Genomic DNA, 23,690 nt, shown 5'->3' with positions numbered 1-23,690 from the left:
ATTTGCAAACCATATACAGGAGTCCTCCCCTTCTCTACAAGGGTTTTTCCCAAGATCTCCAGTGGATTCCTCAAACCTTGGGTAGTACCAAATCCTACACATTAAGGTTTAACTATAGTAAACCTTAAAATATAAAGTAGGCACAGTAAGAAATTCAGGACAATAGCTAATAAAATAAAACAATCATAAGAATATACTATTAAAATGTATATGAATGTGATTTTTCCCTTTCTTCAAGATACCTCATTGTACTTCACTCACCCTTCTTCCTGTGAGAGGAAGACAAGGTGCCTATGTGATGAAATGAAGTGAAGTGAGTGCTGTAGGCACTGTGACATGGTGGTGCTAGGCTACCATTGACCTGACAATTGGTCACAAGTAAGGTCATCTGCTTCCAGCCTGAAGCTGGTTACAGGTAATGAAACTGCAGAAAGCAAAACCACAAATAAGAATGGACTACTGTGTCTGTTAAAGTGTTATCCAAAATATCTAAGGAATTCCTGCAACTCAACAACAAAAACCCTTATGTCCTAACTTTGAAAAGAGTTATTCCTTTCCTCTGGCTATATTCTCTCCCTGGTCTTCCCTAACACTGTTTATGCTCCTGATTCCCCTCCTACTACTCTGGTGACATCCTCACCATCCTATTTATAAGCTTCTTTTCTAATAAGGCTTCAGATAATGTAATTCCACTATTTGGCACCAATTGTGTTCCTTTCCTTCCCCCCATATTCATTCCTGAGTGTGACAAATAAATCATGAGGATTTTTTTTTCCTGTAGACTTGTTTTCATCTCCATGAACATAGCTGTTACACAATATAGATTTCAACCCTTACTTGAAACCATCGAGGCTCTGTGAGTATCCAAACTGTGTAGCTTTCAGATATTAGATAGACCTATACTGGGTATTATGGAAATCATAACTGGCTCATGGGACAACCCAAAATTATAAACATTTACATTAAGTAAATGAGCTTAATTTTTAAAAATATTTTAAGGCTTATATCCATTTAGATCATTTTTTTTTAATTTTTTTTTATTTTTTTATTTTTTTAATTTTTTTTTTAATGTTTTATTTATTTCTAGGAGAGAGAGAGACAGCATGAGCAGGGGAGGGTCAGAGAGAGAGGGAGTCACAGACTGAAACAGGCTCCAGGCTCTGAGCTGGCAGTCAGCACAGAGCCCGACGCGGGGCTCGAACCCACAAACCGCGAGATCATGACCTAAGCGAAAGTCGGACACTTAACCGACTAAGCCACCCAGGCGCCCCATCCATTTAGATCATTTTATTGCTAATTGAGCTGCTACAAATCTATGAGAGGAAATCATTTGATTTTCAAGGTTAAATTTCAAATACTGAAATAAGGGAATGTGGACACATAGCTCTCCTTGGATATTCCCCTTCCCCCAAAAACCAAACCACCACCACCACCATCAACAACAAAACCCAAATGAAGAATTTCCAAAGACAAATTCATGATTCTCCCTCTCCAAGTTTATCTTCTTTCTCCACCTCAGTTACCAGAACTATTAAACATTTATTTAGGCAATCCATATACCAAACTAAATTCAAATTTTCTTTCTCTGTCACCTTCCATGTCTACTTGAGTAGTATCCAGTGTTATTTTAAACACATCTTCAGACTTGGGGTACACACACACTCACCACATATTCACGCTCATACACTGTCCATTTCTTTCAGTTTCATCCCATCCTTACTGTCACCATTTCCAATATTCAAATCCATATCACTGTCCAACTGATACATAACAAAAACCTTCAAACTTATCTTCTGTTATCCACTTTTTATCTCTTCCAAGCAATTCCTCACCTTCAAAGACCTGGTGGTCATATACATGCCAAAACATTCACACATGATGATATGATATCCCATGCTCTTTCCTCTACCTGGAATCAATCCTCCCACCCTTATTAATATCTACTTAAAAATAGGATATACTACATCCACAGGGTACTACAAAGTTGTTCTGAAGTTTGATTATTTGGGTTTAAATCCATGATCTGAACAAATTAGTTACGTGATATTTAACTTTATTCTCTCAGCACTTCACACTTATGAGTCCATATTTTTGTTTCATTTAATAAAATAAAATATGGTTTTATATTAATCTCTACCACTGAACTGCAAACTTCAAGAAAACAAATACTATTAAATTTAACTAATTATTATATTCATAACAAATTATCTCACATATAGAAGGTATTTTTAAATGTACAAATAATGGATAATGTGAAATGAGTTTTAAAAATAATTAAATAAGTTATTTTACTTGAAACAGATTCTTGATCCCAGCTATTTATATTGGTAATTTCAGGCATGTTAAGCAATAAAGCTGAAATCCTCTATATAACATGATTTGAGTTTTTTAAATGTGTGGAATGTGATGGGATGCATTTTCAATGCTATTTTTTTTAATTGTCAGTTATGAGTTGCTCCTATAAGAAAAGAAAAAAATATATTTCCAAAATTTTATTCCTTGAATGAAGTTTAATTGAAAGCCATAACATTATAGGGTTTCTGTTTAGTCCAATATTCCTTTTAAATGCCAGACTGCCAGGCTCCCTTCCTGAAGAAGTTCGAGGCCTATAATAGAATAAAAATATTTATGTATATTTTGAAATTGTTTAAAATATAATTTTACATAAATGGTAGGAATTAATTTGGGGAATCAAAAATTGTTTATAATGAAATTGCAAATTATATTATTATATTGAATACATTTTGCTTTTGGTCTATAATAGGAAAGATACAGTTTGCTGTACATCACAAAGTCAAAAAAAAATCAATATAAATTAAGTTGAAGCTGGAGAGGATAGCTCTGTTCAAAATCAGTGTTGATTTAAAAATCAATGTAAGTTTAAACAAACATTTTTTGTTTTATTGATATAACATGCACAGCAGTAGGACAGGCTAAAGAATTAAAAAAAAAAAAAAGGAAACCTTGAATACCTATGTGTGCTACCACCCAATGTGTCTGCAAATAGATGAAAAGATGTGAACATAAAGGTTCAATCTGACTACCAATCAAGAAATTCAAACATGCTTGGCAATAAAGATTCTTGTAAACCTATATTCATTCTAGCAGATATTAATTTGAAATGTTTTTCTATTCCATAAAGTAATACCATTACACTGAAGATTCCATTGCTCATTGTATAAAGTTATTTTATTGTTGTTTGTCATATGCATCCTCAGCCAAATCAGCCTTTATAAGTCGGAAAAAGGAAAGTTGTTCTCTGATTATTATATAAATTTATCTGCATTTTCTGGAAGTAACATTGTTTGCTTACAGGTGTTTTTAAGCAATTACTATTGGTTCCAAGACAACATTTAAAGCAAACATTCTTCACAAATTAAGAATATATGAGTATATACACGTTATATCTTCTATTATAACTCACTTCCTATTGATAGTTTGGTTTTTAAAGCCCCAGGAGTATTTCTAATGAAAAAAAGAAAGGTGTTTCTAACTATAGCTGTGCTTCTCTACTTTCAAAATCTAGTAATATTTTGTTGTTGTAATATGGCTGTATGTGTGTTTGTGTGTTTCTTCACATAGACATGAAGAATAACAAAGCAATTAAAGATAGCTCAAATTTTCCGCCCTCTATTGCAGGAGGTCACTTTAAGTTTCCTGTATACTGGTCAAAAACTCTGAGGTTTCTGAGACTTTACCCTACTTGCAAATAAATATGTTAGGTTGTGCAAACTACACATTAGTGCAAATTAATATGTTTTTCATTTAGGAAAAACAAACCTGTGTGCCTTCTCAGCACTCAGTACTGCTACATCACTGCTTCACTCCTGAACTTCTGGTCACCAAATGTGCCAGTTTTCCCTTACCGAGCAACTCTTGATACCAGCTGATTCCTACAATTCAATTCAATTCTGACACTATCTGGAGTTAGTGTCAGACCCCACAGATTAAGGGCCCAGTCACACAAGACTGCCCCCTCCCTCCATTTCAGATGCCAAAAATAAGTATAGATTGTGACCCGTGCTTCTGACTTATTGGCTATAAATCAGTGTCCTATCACCATCTCCTTGGGTTAGATTAGTGGACTAGGGCAGCTCACAGAATTCAGGAAAACAGTTCATTTAGTAGATTACTGGTTATTATAAAAGGATATAACTCAGGAACAGCTAGATGGAAGAGGTGCAGACAGCAGAATGCGGGGGAACTGGGATGGAGCTTCCATACTGTCAGAGACTCTCATGGAGCATCAACACATGCTTACCACCCCAGAAGCTCTCCAAACCACATCCTTCTGGTTTTCTATGGAAGCTTCATTAGACAGGCATGATTGATCAAGTCATTGACCATTGGTGACTGATTGAACCTCCATCTCCACTCCCAATCTTCTAATCATGTGGTCGGTTCCCCTGGCAACCAGCCCACGCTTAAGGGCTTCTAGAAGTCACCGTAGTAACAGAAACTCAGATGTGGTTGAAAGGACTAAAGACGCCTTCATGGTTTTTGTCACTTAAGAAATTTCAAGGGTTTTAGGAGATGTGTGCTGGAAGTGGGGATGGAGACCAACATATATTTCTTACTATAAATCACAGTATTCGAAATGCCACTTTTCGTAGATACCTGCAGGTAACATAGGATTCCTGGGTCAGACGCAAGGAACTGGATTAACTGTAGGCAGCATGAACCTCCTGTTCACAGTGGATCTACATCCCATGGGAATGGTGCAGCTTGGATGAGGAGAATGCAAGCCCGTGGATATAAGATATAGTTTGAGCATTAAAAAACCCTGATACTTAATGATCTGCATTAATCTGCAAGAGAGAATTAAGGAAAAAATTGCCAGAGATCTAGAAGTAAGCCTCAGTGGTGTTGTGGCATAAAAACCAAGGAGAGAGTATTTGGTTCTGTTGAAGTGTCTCATAAGATGAGTTGTTTAGAAATGACTGAACATAGCATGAAGAAGTGTACTGGTAGAATTTTTCTTGGAGTGATGAGAATACAGACTATGTTAGGATATATTGTTTGTAAATGGGATGTGGAAAGATATAATAACATGATTTTTATGAAGTTTTTATTTTAAAAAAGCAGAGAGCACAGTATATGCTTAGCATGTTTTAAATAAGCCAGTTGACAGAGTGAAGTCAATTATATGAGAGAGAAATGGACTATAGATGTGCTGAGAAAAAGTAAAAGATGCAATGCACAGAAATTTCTAGTGAAATTCAAGGTCTTTCAAAATAGGATTCTCATACCATCTGGAAGCAGAAATGTGTGAATTAATAGTTTTGGACATAGTGCAAATATAGTTGGTAATAAGGCCCCAAAATCATGACTTGGGTAAATGGAAAAATAATTTATTAGAGATGAGAACAAGGAATTGAGGGTGTAGAAAATTGAGAGGATCATGTACCCACACGTTAAAATTACTCAAGATTGTGACAGGATGTGAAATGGAAAAGAAGACTGTTACCTAAGTGTCAAGTTTGTTAATAAATGAGCTGCAGCAAACTGCATTTTACTAGATGATGGAAATGAGATCAAGGGAAAGGATGGTATATTGAAATGGCATGAGTCAATAATTGGTAATTTTTTATCGTGTAATACATGTCTGCTCTTGTAAGTATATATTCATGTAAACCCTCAGTATACATCAGAGTTGACTTATAATATTGAATATCTTAACATATACTATATGTAATGGCAAACTTACCATTAATAGTGTCTTTATTAAGTGATAGTTTATAATTTCACATTCTAACAACATGGGAGCAAATATTTATCATAAAAGTATAAAACCCATTCATCAATAATTTTATAAATAATATTATCTTGTGTGGATATAAGCAATAGTTTTAAACAGTTATAACATATCTCTAGTACATGTACATACAAATATGCTAAAAGAAAGCCATCTTTGACATTCTAGTTCGAGAATATAATAAGACAATTTCTACATCTTGTTTCTTATTTTGCCTGAAATGTGTTTAAGACAAAAAATAGTAGTTCAAATATGGTAGGAAATGAACTCTACTTATTTCTGTGCTAATTATTTTTGACGAGATATTTATTGCTCAAAAACTAATTCATCTACGAATTTTATCTCTTTTTGAAGTATTTTCAGTAAATGCAAAGATAATTTTACCTTAACTGTATATTTTCTCCTTCATTATTTTTTCCTACATACATTTGAGTTCTTACTGCAAGTCAAGCACTGCCCTAAACTCAATAAATGAAAGCCTTTTAGATTTTTTTTGCTACTCAGTCTTCCTCCCCAAATATTTATGATCAGCATACTTAGGAAAGAGGATCCCATCATTCTCATACTTAAATGATCAGAAATTCATTTATAGATTCTGGGGCCTTATGTAACTATAGTGTGTTTTTTTTTTTTTAATTTTTTTTTTTTTATTTGTAGGAGAGAGAGAGACAGCGTGAGCAGAGGAGGGTCAGAGAGAGAGGGAGTCACAGACTGAAACAGGCTCCAGGCTCTGAGCTGGCAGTCAGCACAGAGCCCGACGCGGGGCTCGAACCCACAAACCGCGAGATCATGACCCAAGCGAAAGTCGGACGATTAACCGACTAAGCCACCCAGGCACCCCATAGTGTTTTTAAATCTTTTTGTTGTTGTATATAGCAGGAACCCATGCAATAAACTACTCAGTCAATGCTACAATATTTTAAAATATTTTATTAATTTATTTTTAATTTTTATTTATCTTTGAGAGAGAGAGAGAGACAGAGAGAGAACACAAGCAGAGAGGGGCAAAGATAGAAGGAGACACAGAATCTGAAGCAGGCTCCGGACTTCCAGGTGTCAGCACAGACAGTTTGAACTCCTTAACCATGAGATCATGACCTGAGTAGAAGTTGGGCACTCAAACAACTGAGCCACCCAGGCGCCCTATTTTTAAATATTTTTTAAAGTACTCAACACTGAAGGGGAAAATAATATATTTTGGATGTGTGGATGCATGTATAGAGAACTTCAAGAGAAACATGTTTTTCAGGATATTCTGATTTTATGCACTTTTCAAATCTTATACTATTTGCAATTTAGGCATCAGACATTGAGGAAATCCATTATACTATTGGCCAGATAATATATTATTATATTATTTTTATTACTACTTAGACTTTACAAACTGGGAAAATGGGATTAGAAAGTTAATATTAATTTTCTAGGTGTATATTACTTGTAAATTGCAAAGTCAAAAAATAAACATCTGTCTGATCTTTATTCATATTAAATTAATATAAATATCTTTACTCACTTTTGCATGCCTCACTTTTGCATGCCAGCCAGGACTTAAGCACTTCCCATGGCTAGCTCACCATTTATTACAAACAACTTAAGGGGCAGTTATTATCTTTATCACAGTGAAAGATGAAAAAGGAAGATAAAAGTAAATCATTCACAGTCACACAACCAGTAAGGACTGGAACTCAGGAAGCCTAACTGAATGTTTTTCTTTTTTATTTTTTTTTTAAATTTTTAATGTTTTATTTATTTCTAGGAGAGAGAGAGAGAGAGAGAAAGCGTGAGCGGGGAGGGTCAGAGAGAGAGGGAGACACAGACTCTGAAACCGGCTCCAGGCTCTGAGCTGGCAGTCAGCACAGAGCCCGACGCGGGGCTCGAACCCACAAACCGCGAGATCATGACCTAAGCGAAAGTCGGACGCCTAATCGACTAAGCCACCCAGGCGCCCCTGAATGTTTTTCTTAATAACTGTGCTTTTCTGCTCTATATCTATCGCCTTCCCAGCTCCCTTATTGTCTGTCCTTTGCTCACCTTCTGATTTCTGTAATGTCTCCCAAAAAGCTTTTGTGACCCTTATCCATTCCCAGGACTCCATCAGAATCCATGCTTGGTGAAGCAGATGGCCTCTTCAGGCTGGTGCTAGTCTTGGGATAGGTTTCGAGGAAGACATTACAAGACACCAGAAGATTTGCACAGCAGTGCATTTTTCTGCAGCTCTTTCACTCTTTAGTGAAACAAATATCAAACAGTTTATTCCACCTTATTGGACCTCCCTCACTTCTGTTTCCCTTTTAGAGGAAGATGTGGGCACAGAGGCACTTGGTAACAATCAGGTGATCCACGTTATTACTGCTTTTGGGTCAGAAATCATTGGCACCACCGAAAACTATACATATGTCCCTTAGCTCATTTCAGCATGGGCCGATATTTCTGTGTTCTTCAGTAATAATATTATACTTATGAAAATTTTACACATCATTTTTCAATTTTCAAACATGGATTTTGTCTTTTCTCTCTTTTTTAAAATTTCCATGCTTTGCATAACGTTCAGTGTGAATGCTGGGCATATATAGACACACACACACCACCTTAAGAATACTATCATGGAAGGGTAGCAAGACCCAGAGATTCAGAAAATTTGATGAAAATTTGTTTTTTATATGGTGACTGCCATATACTCTTCACTGCTGAAAAGATGCTTTTTGTATTCATAGGCCACCAACTGCATCTTTTGTACCCCCTCTCAGATGTTCTTCTGTGTATTTGGCCTCAGGGGAACATGCAGGGGCTCATTCTACTTTATTATGCCTGGATAATCTATGCCTTACTCCTACTTTTACTTTAGGCTAAGGAATATATCATTGTAGAGTCTCTGTTTCCCCCTGTATCTTTTACTCTTTCTCTCTCTCGTTCCTGAAACTCCCTCAGTCTCTGTCTCTCTTTCAGCTTCACTCCCCCCCACCCCCCAACACACACACCATACAGGTTGTCCTAAATGGGAGAGCTTCCCTTCAAGGGCCTCCTCTGATGCCTAAATATCTTGTCTGCTCTACAATTCCCTTTTCTCCAGCCTACTTTTCCTAACTTTAGAAACATGAATATAGTCTCTGAAATATAGACAGGAATTTAATTGTAATTCTTTTCACAATGTTCTTTTCTTATAACCAGCTCAATGATATACAAATTAAAGTATAATAGTTGCCAATAACTTTTCTTGGCTTCCACTGTGACACCTCCCTATAGACAACATCAGAGCTCATGGCTTGAAGCCCAAATGAGGGAAGCCAGTAGGTTTATATAAAGTTCTGAAAAACCTACACTGCATTTAGAACTTCTCAAATCATATGTCACATTCTCATTCCTTTTGAGACAACTATACCAAGGCACTCTTTTATTAAAGTTCAATGTCAAATCCCACCTAGGTAATTAGCATAAATATAGAGCGGTAGAAAGTAAGACTGGCAAAAACTCAAAGAATTTAAGATATTACAATAGGTTAAATATTTTACGACAGTCTACAACTGTGACCACACATGAGCAACAGATGAACATGAAAATTTTCGCCATTCTGAACAAGAGGAGAGCAACTTATTATATCTCATGGGGTAGAGTGATGCATAATTGCACCTCCCCCAGTCCAGTAACTAAGAAGGAGAATTTCCATCTGTGGCACATGTAGAAACATCTCAGAAGCATGTAACTCTGAGGTTTAAAGGCAACATCCAGACGCTTAAGATTCTAAAGAGAATTAATAAACAACTGCTATAAGTGAGATAATTCAGTCTAAAGCATTGTTGCCTCTAGAACTTTCTTCACCATTTTCAGTACTTCACAAGTCCTTAAAAACATGATGGATCCCCCAAATGTTCATTAAATTTCCAGGATGATTTTCTTACATTGAATATGACTCAGCCAGTACACAGAACATACATTTTTCAGTTGCACGTGTTAGAAGACATCACTCCAACCAACTGGCTAAAAGAATAAAAGGAAGTTATTTGCTCACATAATTGAAAAGTTCAGAAGTAGAGAAGGCTACGTACAAGGCTTTATCCAGTCATTCAGTGATATCACCATTTCCATAAGGTGGCAAGAGGGATTTTGTTTCATTAAACATTTAATAAAGAAATAGGTTACTCTTTATACACATAATCTTGAACCTTTCCCTGTAGACAGGAGGATTCTGTGCACTGGAGATTTTAATTGGATGTGTGGACCAGAGCTAATCACTGTGAAATGGGATGAGATGACATAATTTTTACAGCCAATCAAGGGCTACCCTTAGTACTGAGGACACGATCATTCTCACATAGGTTTTCAGTATAACTGGGCAGGGGAAGAATGATTTTTCAGAATGTGAAAAATACCCATTGAAGATACACAAATTTTTAAAAATCCTGAAAAGTTTTTCTAATTAAAAACCTCATAATTTAGGAGAGTATTTCATTATAATTCTGACTGACAGCATGGTTGTTTCTTGCTATGTTTATAGTAACAATTTTTTAAATGTTTTATTTATTTTTGAGACAGAGCATGAGAGGGGGAGGGGCAGAGAGAGAGGGAGACACAGAATCTGAAGCAGGGTCCAGGCTCTGAGCTGTCAGCACAGAGCCTGACACCGGGCTTGAACTCACAAACTGTGAGATCATGACCTGAGCTGAAGTTGGACTGGGCCAACTTAACCAACTGAGCCACCCACGCGTGCCCTATGGTAACAATTTTTGGGAGTTGCTTTTAGCCTTTGTCCTTTCTGATTTTATTCTCGCCTTCTCAGTAAATATGCATAGGTAGCATTTGGTCATTTGGTAGAAGTAATAAGATTGCTGAATAGCTATAGACCCTTTGCTAAGCAGGACTATGAGTGCCAGATATTGATCTAGCAATGTACTGGCTCAAATCCATTTTAATTTGCTTTTCCATTTTTATCTTCCTATGGGGGGCTACATTTCTGCCTAGTATGCGAGAAAATAAACTCATTGTTAATTATAGTGCCTGTATTTCTCAATATAGCTAGCAAGAGAAGCACTGACGTTGAATTGTGAGATATAAAATAATGCCCACACAGAAAATTAATATGACTAGATTTTTTTACACATGAACCATACTCTTGTCATTTATTTAATTTCAGAGGAGATTAAAAACAGCTATATTCTACAGTCTGGAACACAGCAAGTCAAGATGGTCTTGGATAGCTATTCTGTATCACAGCACACACAATGTTACATAAGCAAACTGCTGGTGTTGAGTTTGTTAGTGAGAAAATAAGATATATAATTATGACACACGAATCTGTATCACTTAAAATGAAAAAAAAAATCTTAGCAATAGGCAAAGTCCAAATCATTTCTTTTTAATTTTTAAGTTACTATTAAGCTATAAATAAAGTTCACTATTTATCAATATTTTAACCACAATTGAGAGTCATTTTAAAATTTTGAGATCATCAAATTTTAAGAGTTGCCTCTGTATACTCCCATAACACAGTGAGCAGATATTGGCATTTTAAGTTTATTGTAGGGAAAATGGAAACTTCTGCTGGATTTGACTTTCATTAGTCTCAATGTTGGCTTAGTAATATCTGTGTAACATCTTAGACACTGCACACAGCATACAGCAGAAATCTTACAAGATAGAATGTTAAACAGTTAACAGATTGTTATCGGTGCTAAGAGACAAAACAAGAGAGGATTAACTTTAATTTTTTCCAGGAGTATGGTAGCAATTTCGTTTTCAAAAAAGTCAGATCAATTCTATTTATTAATACATCATATAAATTATTATTTTCAGTAACATAAAAGAATGTACACTATTATGCTGAATTTAGAAAGAATTTTTGGGGTGTCTAGGTGTCTCAGTTAAATGTTCGACTTCAGCTCAGGTCATGATTTCGCAGTCTGTGAGTTCAAGCCCCACATCGGGCCCTGTGCTAGCAGATCAGAACCTGGAGCCTGCTTCACGTTGTGTGTATCTCCCTCTCTCTCTCTGCTCCTCCCCCGCTCACACTCTGTCTCTCTCTTTCAATTAAAAATAAACATTAAAAAATCTTTAAAAAGAAAGAATGTTACTTTTGAACATGACAAATTACTTAAACCTTATAATATTAAATCATGAAACATTTACATTTAGTCTTTAAGTCATTTGACTACTGTCAGATAACTCAGTATTTTGTAAAATGTATTTCATTGCAAAATAATTTAAATATGTTACAGGTAGGAGATTTTTTTACTTCAAACATTTTTAAAATGGGATCATAATCGTGTACATATTGCACATTGTCTAAAAAGCATTCTTTTAATATTTTTGCAGTTTTGGGGTTGCTTAAGGAGGAAGATAAAACTGATCTAGAATATTCCATCATAGCCTTCTTTTCATTAGCTTTAAATGTGTGTGGGGTTAACTCATAAAAACTGCTAATAAACTGTTAATCAAACCCACTCTTTAAATATATGTCATGAAAATGAAAATCTGAGAAATCTTGAATTAGTTTTCTTCCATGCCTACTATGCAGGTCAATAAAATAAAATAAATTTGCTCTGGTTCATTCAAACTGAAACACGTGTGCAGTGCTTCCTTCAACATGGAACCTGTAACAGCTGTTTCTTTATTTTTTTTTATTTTTTTTTTAAATATTTTTTTTTATTTATTTCTAGGAGAGAGAGAGAGAGACAGCGTGAGCAGGGGAGGGTCAGAGAGAGAGGGAGTCACAGACTCTGAAACAGGCTCCAAGCTCTGAGCTGGCAGTCAGCACAGAGCCCGATGCGGGGCTCGAACCCACGAACCGCGAGATTATGACCTAAGCGAAAGTCGGACGCTTAACCGACTAAGCCACCCAGGCGCCCCTACAGCTGTTTCTTTAAAGAAGTGGGGCTAGAAGCCAGGTTCCAAGTGTGGAAGGAATGAATGGAAAAGTCAACTCTGAAAATAATTTTTTAAAATCCTGATGTAAATGTAAATATATATATTTTAATATGCATATACATATGTACACAATTGGCACTTTTGATATCAGCATAGTCCTCTGTTTTGGGATATAAAATAACATAATAATACCATGTAGAAAAAAAGGTTTTTGCCATATTCATAAAAACAAATGTAAACATCCTATAATGTGTATATATGCATATTTATGAAAATTTATTTGTAGTATAAATTCCTAAAACTCTAATTACTCGTTGTATTAGGCACATACATATTATCACATTTGTCAAGTCTGCCAAAAAGTTATTCCAGTTTCTTTTTTTATTTCTTTTTTAAATATTTTTATTTCTGAGAGAGAGAGAGGCAGCGTGAGCAGGAGAGGGTCAGAGAAAGAGGGAGATACAGAATCTGAAGCAGGCCCCAGGCTCCGAGCTAGCTGTCAGCACAGAGCCCGACGTGGGGCCCCATCCCACGAACGGTGAGATCATGACCTTAGCTGAAGTCGGACGCTTAACTGACTGAGCCACCCAGGCGCCCCAAGTTATTCCAGTTTCTAATCCTATTAACTGTTACTTAGAAATATTAACTTCTCTTTTAATTTATTTTTTAATTTTTTTAATCTTTATTTTTCAAAGACAGAGAGAGACAGAGAGCAAGTGGGGGAGGGAAAGAGAGAGAGAGAGAGAGAAACATAGAATCTGAAGCAGGCTCTAGTCTCTGAGTTGTTAGCACAGACCCCATGCAGGGCTCAAAACGAAGAACAGGAGATCATGACCTGTGCCAAAGTCAGACGCTTAATCGACTGAGCCACCCAGGTGCCCTATTTAATTTTACCTTTTAGGAGTCCAAGAAAGATTAGCATAGCTTTTTAAGATGTTATATAACATCTAATTTTTAAATGATTTGAAAGCTTGAAATTAAATTCCTATGTGTGTGGACTAAAATTAATATAGGGCATTTAGCAAATATTGTATCTACTTATTTAACATCAAAAAGTCTAACAATTATGATGTTTGAAAATAGCTTTTTTCCAGCAAAATAATTAGAGAACTATAAAAATCTTTCTTCGATAAAGTGTATGAATTACATCACAATGTGTTATCTATCTGAAAGTGTTACTGATATCCTCTTTTGCATTTATTCAAGAAAGATACTGTAAATCTATACTTCAATGTCAGATTTCTTTAACTTGGCTCCTTGAAGAAAACTATCTAATGTGTTAAATATTCTGTGTATGCCTGAAAGGTAAGATGGTTCTCTCTTCTCTGGGGAGTGAGGTTTAAGTCTAATGTGGGAGCATCCTGTATATTCTGGTCAGTGAAATGTAGAATGTTCTGCTAGATGTCATTAATCGTAGCACTAAAGAGATGTAGACTTCTAAATCAATATGAAGGTGTGACACATGCACTATAAGTTTATGGGAGTACTGATCCATGATTTTCCTTCCAGATTATTAAATAAAAACACTGGCAATTTCTCCTTCTGTTTGTAAGACATCTGGTGTTCACAACCCCAATAAGTAACAAAAATGAACAAATTGGTTTGTAATGATTTCTTGCCCCACTCCTTCACACACACACACACACACACACACACACACACACACACACACACGAGGTAGAGAGAGAGCCAGAGCCAGAGAATTACTTTATTTTTTATTAGTGTATTGTATTATATTGTCATGCTTTTCCCTGTTAAAATTTATACTCTTAAAATTTATACTCTTTAGAACAAATGTAACATATTTTAGCATAGTCCAAGAAACAAACACTTTTACCAAGTTGATTTTCAAATATATGTGTTCAGTTAAAGTCTATGAGGGGGCTGGTGAGCTGTTTGCTAAGTCCCTTTGCCATCACTTCAGCCAAGATTTGCTTTGAATTTCTTAAGCTCCCAGTGGCTTCAGATGAATTGGAACTCCATGCTACCTGCAAAGGCATTTCACTAGCATGCTGAAATTTTACTATCTCAGGATCAAGATCATCTTGTGTATCTTTGTTTTGCATTTGGGTAACAAAAAGACTCCTTGGTCCATCATTCGAATTGAACCAGGTGAACTCACCCCCATTGTTCAATCATCTAATCCCAGTTTAAGAACTAATCTAGTCCATGTTGTTATGGTTAGCCAAACAATCACACTGTACATTAAAACAAGAAGTATTTCTATGTATACCACTGTTATTAACATTCAGTGTTACATCTGGGTGTAGGTTTCTGTATGACAAATAAAGATTTGTTGGATCCTGTTTCCACTCATCTGCTAACATGTAACCTAAACACGCCTGTGCCTGGTATCTAGATAACACTATAAAATACATTATGTTCAGTAACTTTTATTTACAGGGACATGTATAACTAGGCTTCTGGATACAGGTGTAGGTAAAGATTTTTAAATGTGTATGTTGAAAATAATTGCCTATTTTCTCTTTTTACATTGATAAAAATGCTCAGTTCGAGAAGTGATGACATAGCCTGGAGAGTAGAGAAAAAGATATAAAGCATGGGGAGGTACCATCAATGACTCAGCTTGAGGTGGCGATAAGGAGAAAATGTATTTACTTTGGAGAATGTTATGGAAAGCATTCACCTCTTGCTTCCTGATGTTATTTCTATAAATTATTAGTTCTCTGTACTGAGAGCAGTCTAACACAGAACATGGGGACTCTCACATTCTTTTGACTTGTCACAAGCTCAAGCTGTGATGACTAACCCTTTTACTCCTAGATGGCCTACAGAGAAGTTCTCTGGCTGATTTCAGATATTATTTTTTCACAGTAAGAATGCTAGTAGAATAGGTAGGAAGAATATAATGAAGTAAAATTCTATTCTCTTTTCCTCCCCTCTAGGTATATTCTAACTGGCAGGTTTTGTTGTGGTTGCTGATAAAAATAAGCTATGCCTGCTCCAAGCCGGTAAGGGGTCAAGATATTAGAGACATAATAGAAGTTTTTGGTCATATATCATGATATCAGGGAGACCCGGTCAGACCGTCTTAGCTTCAGTACCACACACACATCCACGTTACAGTTCACATAGTTCCTTTAGAACTCTGGGTCCCCTTTTCCATTACCTATTTTTACAGCATGCTATCATACTGCATAACACATTATATAATTTTCTCACTTGTCAGTCTCTCTTCTAAATTATTTCCTCATGAAGGACAGGAGTTTTTTCTTTGTTTGTTTGGTTCACTAATATATTTCCAACACCCAGAACAGTGCCTGGAACATAGTCACCACTTCATAAATATTTGTCAAATAGAATAAATCTTTTTGTAAACATTGAACTCCCGTTTGGCTGGGAAAAGGTTTGGTGTCTCCTTTCCATCTCTGCAGAGATGAGACAGAGTCAAGCACCTTCCTGTCACTGAACCACAAGAGAGGGGGCTATGTTGAGAGAAAAATAGAAAGGGTGGTTAGAAGTGCACCTTGAAAATCACACAGGATCTTGGCTTCACTTTCTAATCCTATGTTCTTGGAAACTTAGTTTGACATCTCCACATCCATTTTCTGCATCTGACATCTTATCTCACACTTTAACTCGGTTTTCAGGATATAATGTGCATAAACTCTTTAGAAACATACGTCCTTCATAGGTCTTATTATCATGACAGATACCCTACAGCTTTCCACAAAAAGCACAGTGCAGGAACCAACAGCCTGATTAGGCTATGGTGTCTTGGATTCTTTTACTATTATGATTACTTTTTGATTTACAGACAATCACAAGGGAAGAATATTAACCTCTTAATAAGGAAATTATCTCCTTAAATGATACCGCAGGCATTAGACCCTGCAAGCTGGTGTGAATTAACTCACAATTCAGTGAACTAAAACAAAGGTGTTTTCTCTTTTTCTTTCTTTTCATTTTTAATTTACATTTCTTCACTGGAGAATATTAAAAGTCAGTTGACAACTAAAGTATTGACAAGCTCTGTGATGAGTTATGGGTTGTTTTTATTTATTTCTTTTTGTAAGGTTTATTTATTTTTGAGAGAGACAGAGACAGAGACAGAGACAGAGAGACAGAGAGAGAGGAGAGAGTGTGAGCAGGAGAGGGAAACAGGGAGAGAAAGAGGATCTGAAATGGGCTCTGCACTCTCAGAAGCCAGGCTGATATGGGGCCCAAACTCATGGAACTATGAGATCATGACCTGAGCTGAAGTCAGACGCTCAACTAACTGAGCCACCCAGGAGCCCCAGTTCTGGGTTTATGAATCTTCATTTTCACTTGAAATAGTAATGTGTAAGGAACTTATATTTAGGGTATAAGCTGCAAACAAAGTTATATTTAGTTCTGACTTTTCTCATGTTTTGTAAATTCTATAGATGAGGGGCTCATGATGTAATAGTTTAATATATTCTGTGCTGCATTGCAGTTTTAGAAAGTGAGATACTTGAGAGCCTTTGCATTGAAAACTTCCACTTTAGGACTTTTTAGAAAGCTAGTAAAAGGCTTTATAAGACAATATGACAGACTTGTATCAATCATACCAGGAACGCAGCTGTACACAAGACTGGTTTCGATAAGACATAGGAAAGAGGAGTTAATATAACTAGGTGTTGTTTATAAAATGAAAATGAGAAAACTGATTTTATTTCCTATGATAGCAAAATATTCAGGAAATATCTCTGTACATGGCATATAGACTCCATCACTAGTGTTGGGACATATTAAATTATTGCCAAAGGAATATTTGGTATTAAATGGAACCCGTTTTATAACCCTGTCTTGTGAGCTTGGATGAACAAAGGAGGATAAAAAGTATAATTTGAGATAGAAAAATAGAATAATGACTTCTTGACAATGGGAGTAGTTTTAAGAATGTGTTCCACAGACACTTAGAACTTATTGACAGCAGCTCCCGGGTCCTGAAAACATGTAACATAGCATGTTTTTAAATGTTTTACCTAATTTCTCCAAAAAGAAGAGAAGATGGGGAGGGCCAAGGTAGCAAATAAGGATGACTATCTTCCCAGGCCAAGTGTGGACATTTAGGTAAATAATAAAGTCACATTGCCAAGCAGAAGACACCTTACTTTGGTATTGTATATTTTTGGTTTTCTATATTTTGAATTTCTCTTCTGAAATCCTGCATCTGTTCTTATACATTATCAGCTTTTCCCCATTAGCTCCTCCAACATAGTCAACAGCGTTATTTTTAAGTCATGATCTGCTCATCTCAACATCTCAATTATATGTCTCTTTTACTGACCTTGTTTTTGTTTTGTTTGTTTTTGTCCATCGATTATGGGTTGCTCTGCTCTTTTTATTTGTTTTGCTTTCTTTTTGTATGCTAGACATTCTGTATAAAACAAGAGTAGAGCCTAATGCAAATAAGTTTTATCCCCAGAAAAGAGATAAAAAGACTGTGCTTGATGGGGAGGGAAATGATGAAACATATGGACAAGAGTTTATCATGGGATCTAGCAGAATTCCAAGATGGTCGCCATGATTCCCTGCCCTTGGTGCTCTACTTCTTCTTCTCCCCTTGTGTGTGGGGGGGTACTGTGAATACATGGGGAACCTCTCCTGAGGTTAACTTATATTATGTGGCAAAGGGAAGGATTTTGTAGGGGTCATTAAGGTGAGAAAAGAGTTGATTTTGAAATAATCAAAGGAGAGATTATCCTGAGTAGGTATGATTCATTTGGATGGGAACCCTTCAAAAGGGTCAAAGATTCAAAGGGAGAGAGATTTCTGCTTTCTTTGATGAAGTGGCCTGAAATTTTGTGGCACTTCAGGAGGCTTCTGGTTGCTGAGAGCAGACAAGACAGCAGGCAAGAAAACAGGGATCTCTGTCTTGCAACCGCAAGGAACTGGATTCTGACAAAAACTCTGTGAGCTTGGAAGAGGAGCCTAAGCTTCAGATGGAAGCACACCCTGGCCAACAGCTGTGATTGCAGCCCATGAGGACTCACCTAACCCACCTCCGGACCCCTGACCCAGAAATACGTAGAGACAGTAAAATTGTGTCCCCTGAAACTGCGAAATTATGATGCTGTATTATAAAGTGATTGAAAAACAAATGCATGGCATTTTTTGCAACTTTAATTTATTTCACCACGGCTTACACGTTTTGAGACTGGTGCCAGGACTTTTTCAACCCAAACACCAGATTTATGAACTCTAGGAGATCTATCTCTACTTTGCAGTCTGCCACCAGCTTTTAGTTTGCTGCAGGGATCACTTTGCTCCCAAGCTCTGGCCTGTCTTTCTACACCTCTAGAACTTCTTTCTACCTTCTTTTTGCTTTGCTTTGTCTAAGACTCTGCATACCTTGGGGGAATTTGCACAGTGATTTTGCCACTGCCTTGGAATTGGTATAACTGGTACACCTCAGGGGCATTTCTTCTGATGCTTCTATCCCGCCACAGCCTTCACTGAGCTGTCGTGGCTGCACACTTGGGGATGGCCATGTATGCTGTGCAGGTGGTATCTGTCAGCTTCCCTGCTCTGTCTTTAGTCTTCTAACGGCCACTATGATGCATTTCAGAAAGGGACCATTCATCTTAGACCTGTCATAGCTATTCTGCCGTGTCCAAAGACTTTGACTCAGAACACATTCCAGGAGAGGTTCTTAAATCCCCTAAAGGGATTTCTCTCAGTCATTCTGGCAAACACTAGATCACCATCAGGCACTATATTAGGATTTCTCAGTTTTTTTGGACTTATTTTCCTAATAATCCCCAATAAAATTTTAATACCACGGATAAACCATACATCTGTTTACATACTGTGTGTGTCTTTGTGTTTTATCCATAAGAAGAGTAAGACTTTTTCACCCACAAAGAACCAATTTTTACCCCCTTGTGGGTGACATTGCCTTATTGATAATGTATTTTTGAGGTCCCTATGGAGCAAAATTGGTGCTTAGGTGCCTTGATCACCTCCTCTTTATCCTTCGTGACAAAGGGATTCCCACTCTGGTGTTATGGGGATGGCTGCACATAAAACACACAACAATGGACTGATGAAATTGGAAGTAATTTATTAGTCATACATACTCACTCAGGGGAGGAAAATCTCCTGTCATTCAAGATCACTCTGGAGTTGCACTCTGGAACAGAGTGAACAACCAGGGACTGTAAGGGGAAGGCTTTGTAGTGTCAGGAGGATGAGGTGATCCAAGGTTCCCAGAGAGGGTATGAGTGACTTAAGCTTGAATAATTCCACAGTTGGCTGTGACCTGACGACCAGTGCTCTAGAATAAACAGGAGCTACATTTGGTCTATTGATAAGGAGGGTTATTTAGCTAGGAGATGGCATTAGGTCACTCATGCCCCTTCTGACTTTACCAGAAGTCAAGGCAGTGCACAACATGAACCATAATTGTAGGTCTTACCTCACAGTGAAGGTGGACTGCTTTGTGCCTAGAGTTCCTTGAAATTCTAATCCTTCAAGCTAGCCTATCAAAGCTATGAAACTTTGACTCCCTTCTACTTTCCCCTTCCATAGAAAATTTGTACCTCTACCCTTCGTGGCACTAGAGATGATATTAGTGAAAGATCTCTTCATTCCTGAGGCTCTTCCTATCTTGGACCTTAGTTTACGTTTCTTTTCACCTTTAGGTCTCTATAGATTTAAAAACACTAATATTTATAGCCTATTCAATTTATCTTCATTATTAGCAAGAGAACAATGATTTCTGCTGATACACTACTTCCTAAATAGAATCATAACCTAGATATCTCTTAGGATATACCCTCTTAGAGGGTATCTATGTTATATTACAAATTTTAATATATTTTAATTGACATAATGCTAGTAAGCATGCAGAAAAATACTAACAAAAATGTTTTATATAATTCTAGATGTGTTTAAAGTAATTTAAGACACATCACCAATATTTATGAAAGCTACATTTCCTGTGGTGAATATTACAGAGAGATGTGGAACACAGAATGATGCTTACTCCCTCCTCCAAGATACCCATTACTTGATCCCTAGAACCTGTTAAAATGTCATTTTATGTGGCAAAAGGGACTTTGCACATGATTGAAGCTATGGAGTTTGATTGAAGCTATGGAGAGATAATTGGGGATTATCTAGATTAAGCCCTATAAGAGTCAGTAAAAGCAAAAATGTCATTCCCTTCTAGGGCCAGTGACAGAGAGATACAGATATGAAAAAAAAGGTCAGACACATGCAGCATTGCTGGCTTTTGAATATGGAAGATGAGGTGATAAACCAAGGAATACAGATAACCATTAAGGAAAAAAAAATGTGAGGAAAGAGATACTCACTTAGAGCCTTCAAGAAGGAACACAGTCCTGCCAATCCTTTATTTTAGCCCAGTGAGACTCCTGTTGAACATCTGACCTCCAGAATTGTAAGATTGTTGTTTTAAGCAACTACGAATGCGGCCATCTGCTATGGCAGCAATGGACCTCATACAAGAAATGATAGAAATGTTTGTTCTGTCTCTAGCAGCAAGATGCTGATTATGCTAATTATAGACCACAAAGAATATCACATCCAGCTTTTTTTTTTTTTTTTTTTGCTTTTTAGTTTTAATTTAATTCCTGTTAGCTAACATACAGTGTTATGTTAGTTTCAGGTATACAGTATAGTAATTCAACACTTCCACACAGCACCTAGTGCTCACCACAGCACGTGCACTCCTTAATCCCATCACCTATTTCACCCATTCCCCTGCCTCTATGGTAACCATCAGTTTGTTCTCTGTAATTAAGAGTCTCTTCCTTGTTTTATCTGTCTGTATGTCTATCTCTCTCTCTCTTATCCTCCCCCCCACCTTTGCTTGTCTGTTTTGTTTTCTAAATTCCACATAGAGGTAAAATCATATTATATTTGTCTTTCCCTTGATGACTTATTTCACTTAGCATCATACTCTCTAGCTCCATCCATGTCATTGGAAATAGCAGGATTTCATTCTTTTATTATGGTTGAATAATATTTCAGTGTGTGTGTGTGTGTGTGTGTGTGTGTGTGTGTGTGTATCACTTTCTTTATCCATTCATCAATCCATGGAGACTTGGGCTAGTTCCGTATTTTGGCTATTTTTTAATAATACTACTATAAACATAAGGGTACATGTATACATTTGAATTAGTGTTGTTTTAGTCTTTGGGTAAATAGCCCATAGTGTGATTTCTGGATCATAAGGTAGTTCTATTTTTAACCTTTTGAGGAAACTCCATTACATTTTCCACAGTGGCTGCACCAGTTTGCATTCCCACCAACAGTGTAAGAGGGGTTCCTTTCTTCACATTCTCTCCAATGCCTACTGTTTCTTATATTATTGATTTTAGCCATTCTTACATTATGATATGATATTTAATTATAGTTTTGATTTTCATCTCCCTCTCTCTGCTCAGTCCCTGTTCATGCTCTGTCTCTCTCTGTCTCAAAAATAAATAAAACATTTAAAAAATATTTATTCTTCCAATCCATGAGCATGGAATATCTTTTCATTTCTTTATCTTCAATTTCTTTCATTAGTGTTTTATAGTTTTCAGAGTAGTCTTTCACTTCTTTGGTTAGGTTTATTTTCCTAGGCACCTTATTATTTCAGATGAAATTATAAATGGGGTTGTTTTCTTTTTTATTAATTTTAAATGTTTATTTTTGAGAGAGTGTGTATGAGCAGTGAAGCGGCAGAGAGCGAGGGAGACACAGGATCCGAAGCAGGCTCCAGGCTCTGAGGTGTCAGCACAGAGCCCAATGTGGAACTTGAACTTATGGACTGCAATATCATGACCTGAGCCAAAGTTGGATGCTCAATTGACTGAGCCACCAGGTGCCCTGTAAATGGGGTTGTTTTCTTAATTTCTTTTTCTGCCGATTCATTATTGGTGTATAGAAATGCATCAGATTTCTGTACATTGATTTTGTATCCTATAACTTCACTGAATTTGTTTCTCAGTTCTGAAAGTTTTGGGGTGGAGTCTTTTGGGTTTTCTATATATCTTATGTCATCTGCAAACTGAAAGTTTTACTTCTTGCTTGCCAATCTGGATGCTTTTTATATTTTGTTATTGTTGTTGTTGTTGTTTGATTGTGGTAGCTAGGACTTGCAGTGCTTTGTTGTATAAAAGTGGTGAGAGTGGACACATTTGTGTTGTTCTTGACCTTAGGAGAAAAGTTCTCAGTTTTACCTGATTAAGGATGATGTTAGCTTTGGGTTTTTCATATACAGCCTTTATTATGTTGAGGTATGTTCCCTCTCACTGTGCCTTGTTGAGGGTTTTTATCATGGATGAATGTTGTACTTCATCAAATGCTTTTTCTGTCTCTATTGAAATGATCATATGGTTCTTAACCTTTCTCTTATTGATGTGATAAAATCTAGCTTATTTTCAATGGGATAAATGTTCTTGTCCCTTCACAAACCCTTTGGATCCTTAGTGGAAGGATGGAAGGCTTTATGCTTTGCAATGCTTTCACAAAGACTGCCCCAGTTTTATTGACCTTAGGTAGTTGACATCCCTTCTGCCTTCGTGTAATTATATTTTTTTATGTGTAACATATATCATATTTAATTTCACCAACAGACCTTAAGCATTTGTTCCTCCTCCACATGATATCAAAAGTACCACATGCCAAATTTTGAAATTTTTAAAAACAATGTTAAAACAGAAATTTAGCATTTGCAGGATACAAACATGCCTGCCAATAACCTGCTCCACACATAACCCTCACAATCAGGCATATCTATAGATCCCTGGACACCATCCAACTCCCTGTGGTTCCTGGAGTGGGATGAGGCCAGTTCCCCACACGACTGAACTGGCTTCGGAACTCGGTCCAGAATTTCGATTCAGCTTTTCCTGGATATTTTCCAGGACCCAAGTTAGGATTAAAGCATATTCCATTAACTGTATACCCTTATATCTGCACAACTGGCACCTTTCCCAAAGCAGGACTCCATATCATTGCATATACCGAAGTGTCTATTTTCTAAGACAGAATTTTTATTTTCTTGAGGCAACACACTGTGAGTTCATTTTGACAGTGACTAGTTACAAGACAAAAATCTCCTCAAGCACTGTAA

At 36.7% G+C, this 23,690-nt stretch overlaps 1 long non-coding RNA gene across 2 annotated transcripts in view; it reads left to right on the top strand.

The window, feature by feature from the left end:
• Positions 1 to 377: 377 nt before the first annotated feature.
• Positions 378 to 23,690, top strand: part of LOC120245424 — a 137,902-nt gene continuing 114,589 nt past the window's right edge. For both annotated transcript variants that reach the window (XR_005531779.1, XR_005531778.1), the window contains exons 1-3: positions 378 to 415; positions 782 to 856; positions 15,520 to 15,585. This is a non-coding gene — a long non-coding RNA (uncharacterized LOC120245424). The remainder of the gene's footprint in view (positions 416 to 781; positions 857 to 15,519; positions 15,586 to 23,690) is intronic.

This window comes from Hyaena hyaena, unplaced genomic scaffold (assembly GCF_003009895.1).
Source record: "Hyaena hyaena isolate Hyena2069 unplaced genomic scaffold, ASM300989v1 scaffold_416, whole genome shotgun sequence".
Taxonomy (NCBI): Eukaryota; Metazoa; Chordata; class Mammalia; order Carnivora; family Hyaenidae; genus Hyaena; species Hyaena hyaena.
The sequence above is the reverse complement of the archived record's forward strand: the minus strand, read 5'-3'. Positions and strand labels throughout refer to the sequence as shown.